A 6,893-nucleotide genomic window follows, 5' to 3' on the forward strand; every position below is an offset into this window, starting at 1 on the left:
TATATATATATATAATATTTTGTACGTAAATTCAAGGCTATGTTTGAGCCACATTTTTTCAAAAAATACATTCTTAAATAATGATTTGACATCATTTCAACAATATATTCTTCAATTAAATAATATTACAAGCAAATTCAAAACTTTTTTTTTTATTTTTTAATCATACATTTCCCATCAATACACTATTCAAAAATGCATTCTTAATAATATAATGTGGCTCAAACAAGGATTAAAACTTTATTTTTATTTTTTAATTACACATTCTTGAAAAATTCACTATTTCAAACTCCTTTTTAATAATAATGAACAAACAGGAACTAAATTCACTGTTTTATAACTCAGTTATTACACAAAATGTGACTCAAACAGGACATAAGAGTCAACCATGAAATGATAAGTCATGATTAATCTTAGTAACAACTGGTACTAAATACTCTGCTAGTAATTTAATATTAAAAAGTTTATTATAATATATATATATATTAAAATCAAATCTAAACTTAAGAACCGAACTTTGGCTCGTGGGCCGCAGGCTCGACTCGTGGGATTAAGCCCCCTGCTAAATGACGAGTCCGAACCGTTTGACCCATTTGACATCCCTAGAAAATATTCCCTTTTCGATCCAATTTTCCCACCAAGGAATTCCCATCCAATTAGCTGACCACAAGTCAAGCAGTATCAATCGGGAGTTGCTGTTTCTATTATAATTATATAATTTCAAGATCCCAATGAATCTATGATAAGATCGTTTATTTACAACGAAATGATGGATCACTCAGATAAACGTAGTAATTCGCGAAATGGAAATATCTTATAGATATAGTAAATTAATACATGATCTTTACCAAAAAAAAATGAGGTTTTTCTAGACATAAAAATGAATTGTCAGAAATTTATTTGGAATAAGAGTTTTTCATTAATAAAAATTTCGTTCATATCCAAATTTGAGACTAAGTAGCTACCGACCGTTCCAACGCGCACTTGGATTACAAATCAAGAGAAATCATGGAAATCTTATCAAAATGCCACATAACTTTCAAGATGAAAGTTATCCTATTGATCGTTATGGATCGGTACCAAAATCGAGTCCTAAACAAGCGGATGTTATCCCTAGAAAATATACCCTTTTCCATCCAATTTTCCCACCAGGGAATTCCCATCCAATTTAGCAACATCGAACGAGGCAGGTCGTGACATTTTTCCATCCCTATTTACTCATGGACACCTAGAAGCTAATTGGACTATTATTTTGGGGAAAAAAATAATAATTAAAGAAAAATTTATAATAATTAATTAAAATCAGAGATACAGGCAGCAACGCAAGCTTTCCTTTTCCCTTTTTCTTTTTTCTTTTTTCCCCCTTTTTTTTCTTTTTTTATTTTATTTTTTAATTATTATTTTTTAGTGACGAAAGTCTAGGTTGAGCCTAGCAACAATGACAGTGGAACTCTCGTTACCATTCAGACGAAATAAAAAATCATGATTGACTATCATTGCACTCAATGTCAGGTTCAATGTATTATCTTAGACCTAGAGCCTATTTGAGCCACATTATTTTAAAAAAATGTATTTTTAAACAGTGATTTGATATCATTTTAACTACACATTATTCAATAAAATAATATTACACGCAAATCAAAAAAAATTCTTATTTTTTAACCACACATTTTTCATCAATACACTATTCAAAAATGTATTATTACCAAAATAATGTGGCTCAAACACTCCCCTAACTGAGCAAAATAAGATATAAATATTTTACAATTTTTTAATGTCTTCATTTAATCATATGAAATAAAGGTATGGCAGAAAAATCTGCCAAAATTCATCCTGAAAGTGCCCTGCCTCTTATGGAGTAGAGTCAGGACAGGTCAAAACAAAATCTCTCGTCCCAAGTCGGAATGGGAAACATGATGTATTTTTCAAGTTTTTAAACTTAAACACTAATTAAAAGAATAAAAGTAAATAATATTTAAAAATAAATAAATATGTTACGTCTCACCTAATGAGGCTCCAACAAAGGCTTGACGAGTGTGTTTTGCACACTAGTTTTATTCCATTTTTAACTTGATTATAAGCTAAATCCTATTTGTTTTGAACGTTTTTAATGTGTTTGTTAATATTATTTTGCAGGAATGGTGAGATGATGTCAATCATTTGCATCATGGAAAGAAATGAGAAAATAAGACTATTAACATAGATCGATAAAAAAAATGAGGAACGAAAGAAGCAAGAGTCAAATTTTAACATCAAGTGAATGAAGAGGTGGCGCCGTGGATGCATGTGAACACATAGGGATGTCAACGAGCTGAACCGAGCTCAAGCCAAAAGCTTTCAGCTCGAGCTCGGCTTGGTTAAAATGGTCGAGCTTTTTTACCAACCCGAGCTGAGTCGAGCTTTTGCTCGACCAAGAAATTTCGGCTAGAGCTTTTCCGAGCCGGGCCAGGCCAGCTCTTCCCCCTCCCCCCCGGCCTTCCAACTGCCTTGGCTATTCTTTTTTATTTTTTTGTTGCTGAAAAAGGCAGAATTGAAAGGCAACAACAATTTTGCCTTTTATGCCCTTTTATTTTTTCTTAATGCTCATGGGCCGGCTTGAGCTAGACCCTTGTCCCCAAAATGGGGCTCAACCCGAGCCATGAGCCAGGCCGTCTACGGCCCAAGTCGTCGAGCCTTTTTTACACCCTTAACATAGACTAACAGAATTTGAAGTGTGGTGTCGCAGTGCCACACATCTGACGCTGTGGCACCACCTCACATGCCTATGCAGCACCATTACCAGAAGCCGAGGCGTTGCCCAATAATTTCTAGGGTGCGTTTTTTAAGCCTATATTGAGCCCATAAAAACCTACAACGGCCAAAGACATGGAGGCAACAATAAATACTAAAAAAAGGCAATTGAAATGGAGTTTTACATATTGAAAGATATCCAAGATTTGAAGTATTGATTGGAAAAGGAATAAGATCTTTGTGCAAAATTAATCTTTTTTCTACATCTTTTTTCAAAACCCGGTGATGTATTCAATAACAATTTTTTTTTTTTATACCTAAGTTTCATATTAAGACAAGCAATGTAGTCTAATTGGGATCCCTTATTTTTTTTATTCAAAATTATTGTTATTTTATCATATATGCGTTGATATTACTATGATTTTAATGCGTTGAATTATTTGATCACTAATTTGATAATTTTGTGAATCATTTACAAATAGAAAAGTGATTTTGATGCCTATACTAATTAATTGATCACTAATTTGATACCCATACTAATTATTACGATTGCTATATGAATTTTTAGAACTAATATTTCATTTAACTATGGTTGATTCGCATAGAGATATAGTATTGATAGTTAAATAGTCTCAATGAGAATTCAATAAGGGTAAATTGAATACAATAGAAGAATTCGATAAAACACTACATTAGATTTTTTAATCTTGAATTAAGACTTAAAGGTGATCAATATGTGAAATTATTCCACCCTTATATTTACTTATTATTTGAATTCTAAATCGATCTTTGTGTGCATTTTGACTAATTTCAAGTATTTGAACCCAAAAAATCATAAGAAAACATAATTCTTTGTTTGCATTCATCAAACAAGAGTTAGAAAAATTAGATTAAGTCCTAAAATATAATCCTCGTGAGAATGATAATTCGGACTTAAAGATCCACAATATTACTTGTTACGATATCATATACTTGCGATAATAAAAACGCAATAAGGCTCACGTGACAACCAATTAGAAGCTTAACAAAAGCCCACACTCCATGTCATCAAGACACAAATCGAAGTCAATAGGTTAAGATTACGAAGCCTTAAGGTGTTTCAACCAAAGTGTCTCACACAAGTGACCAACGCAAGGCACCACCTACTGCTCAACACTTAGAGGGGACTCATTGCTTTTGCAAAGCATCATGCAAGAATCCAAAGCCCATAAAATAAAGCAAAAGTCTCCTAAACACAAAGTAGCATCTTTTATATCCATTACTCCCAAGAGATCTTCGACACAAAAATCTTATACAATTGATTGATGTGACTTCTGGTTGAAAAAAATGTCAAATCTTATCAGCCTATTAGATAGGTAAGCAAGCATAGGCCATTAAGCAGGCTACCTTTTTAGAAAACACTAAATGCCTATGATGTATGACATTATACCTATAATCGGACGTCTCATGTATTAGGATGAAGCCACGTACTTCTTTATCTAACGGCCACCACTTCACCTACGCTACTTTAAAAGCTCAACCAATCCCAACTCAAGGATAATGCAGTTTTACACATTCAATGTAAGGTTGCTTATCTCTCTCGTATTTTTTATTCATTCAGAAACCCCCGATATTTATACATTTATGTGGCTTACGTCTTAAAATCATTCCACACCCATTTCATTATTTGTCATTGACTTACTTGACCTTCAGAGCATTCGTGGCTGTCTCCCCCACTACCAAAGAAGATCACGAGTGACTAACGATTTGTCCAAGTGTGTAAAAATACAACTACGCCACATGAGTGGAACAAAGATCTGTTGGCCACATTGGAAATATAAAAATCAAGGCCAACAAAATAATTAAAATGGAAAAAAGTGAGCTTATTATGTTGATCCCTAGCCATTCCCCCTTACAATAAGTGAGAATCGAGGTTGGATGAGCACTAATCAAGCAGGATGAAAATGTGAGTAACAATTAAAAGGTCTTGTTCGTAACACAGGAACAAGTGTGCTCAAATGGAAATATTAAAATGGACCCTGAACGACGAAATTTGTCCCGAAGTTTAACGATGTTGGCCAAACTCGACAAAAATGTGCAGAATTTAAAAACACTTTCAAAATATACTCGCTTATGTAACTTTGATACCCAAAATGAAAGTTACCTACATTTTAATAGATTCTTTTTATTTCTTGTCTTTTAAATTTATTTATAACTTTTTCTTCTAATTGCATCAACAAAAATCATGGACAGAAAAAGGAATAAAAAGGGTCATCAAAGCGTGTGTGTCTTGTCTTCGTAACAAAAAGAGTGATGCTAGGTGTCCATCATTTTTTACACCATCTTTAATAGTCTTTTCACTTTACACGAGTGGGCTCCACAATTAAAATAATCGATGTGCCACTTTTGTGACTGGATTGTCAAAAGTAGTTTACAGCAGATCAACATTTTTCTAACAAAAATGTGCAGTGTGCACAAAATTATGAACCTGTACGCGTCTGCCCATAGAAAGTAGGTGGAAAAGATTCCATCTTCGATTTAATAATTAGTTTCTTAAAAAATAAAGAAAAACATTCTTTAGTAAAGCATGTGGATCCCACTAAAGTTGAGCAATTCACATCTCCATTTAAAATATTTCCTGTACTTTTTAATTGACAAAATAAATATATCGTCAAATAGAGACAACTGACAAAGCAACAAGGTGCGTGTATTTCGGGTCCATAAGAGGAAACACCAAAGTAAAACAAGAAACGACAGTTCAAATTGTGTAAAACGACGCTTCAAAATACTGCACAGCTTTGCTATTTCCGGAACATACGAGCTGTAAAGCTAAACTAATCAAGCACTAATTACTCGTCAAAATCATAATTTATAAAAGAAAAAAAATTAAATTTAAACAAATTAATCAGAAAATCGGGAAATTAATCAGTCCCAATCACTGAATATGATCATCATCAAATGAAAAATCCGAATCTCATCGGATTTTCCCCACAAAAAAAAAAACCTCTGATTTTTCCGGGAAAATTTGAAGTTTGATCGATTATAAAGCAAGAGATCTTATAAATCCAAGAATACTGAAAGCAACTTCAATAAATTCGTAATCTAAAGAACAATCAAACTGCTTGATACATAGTGATCCTAATTCAATATCATCAAACTTTAAATCCAAATTCAAATCCTCATCAGATTTTTCCATACAGAAATGCACTGATGTTTCGACAAAAATTGGAAATTTGTTCGACTATAGAGTAATAGATCTTACTAAACAAAGTATCCGATCCTTTTCACGTCAATTCATATTCAAATTTTGAAAGCCAATCCAAAACTACGAACAGCTCAAGTTCAATTCATCTTCTTCTAGTTTTTTGAAAAGCAGCGAAGCTTGTAAAAAATAGGAAGACGGGTTCCAAATTCAAAAAATGGCACGCAAATACACATATTGTTTGCACGAACAAATATTTACATAAATCAACCTATAAGAATTGATACATAAATAAATTAACTTGCCTGATCGAAGCACGATAACCTGATTTGCTTTGTATCGGTGATCTTCAGCAAAATTTGACAGCAAAAAGTGAGGAGAGAGAGAGAGAGAGTAAGGGTGGATGGAGAGATCCAGATGGTATAATTGGAATTAATAGGAGAAGTGGCAGCCAAACTCGCAGTAGGGACAGATGTGGCGGGGCCCATGTTGGACAGCCAATGGAGAATTGATAAATTCAAATACTGTTGCTTTTTTGCTGGATTGACAAATTTGCCACTCAGGCCAACCCATATTCACCACATTACCCTAATAATGAGGTGGGTTGAGGGGAATCTAGATTCTCCTTTTTGGGAAGTTTAGGGAAAATTGCATTGCTGATCTCGAATTGATTTAATTTTTGCAAATGAGTAGTTAACCTTTGTTCATTGACATTTGAATCTATAGGGTTTCAAGTTGTAGCACCTTGGTTCCTAACATACGGCTTTCGAGTATTAAAAAATTATATTTTTATGGAACATATGGTTATACTCTTACTTTCGATCGAAATAAGTATCTCAATGAAAACTATCATTCCCGAGACATAATGAGGATGGGTAAGGATAAGTGAGGGCAAACTAAAGGAGTGGTCAAAAGGGAAAGCATTGTTGTTAGTGCAAGAGGGAAAATGCAATTTAAATAGATAGTTGCGGGTTGGGGATGA

At 33.4% G+C, this 6,893-nt stretch overlaps 1 protein-coding gene across 3 annotated transcripts in view; it reads right to left on the reverse strand.

Annotated features, from left to right (window-relative positions):
• Positions 1-6,345, reverse strand: part of LOC111370391 (myosin-4) — a 12,771-nt gene extending 6,426 nt beyond the window's left edge. For 2 of the 3 annotated variants that reach the window (XM_022992074.1, XM_022992073.1), the window contains exon 1: positions 6,217-6,345. The gene's annotated coding sequence lies outside the window, so the exon portion shown is untranslated. The remainder of the gene's footprint in view (positions 1-6,216) is intronic. The other variant, XM_022992075.1, reaches the window with a different exon arrangement.
• Between the last annotated feature and the right edge of the window lie 548 nt (positions 6,346-6,893).

This window comes from Olea europaea, chromosome 21 (assembly GCF_002742605.1).
Source record: "Olea europaea var. sylvestris chromosome 21, O_europaea_v1, whole genome shotgun sequence".
Classification (NCBI taxonomy): Eukaryota; Viridiplantae; Streptophyta; class Magnoliopsida; order Lamiales; family Oleaceae; genus Olea; species Olea europaea.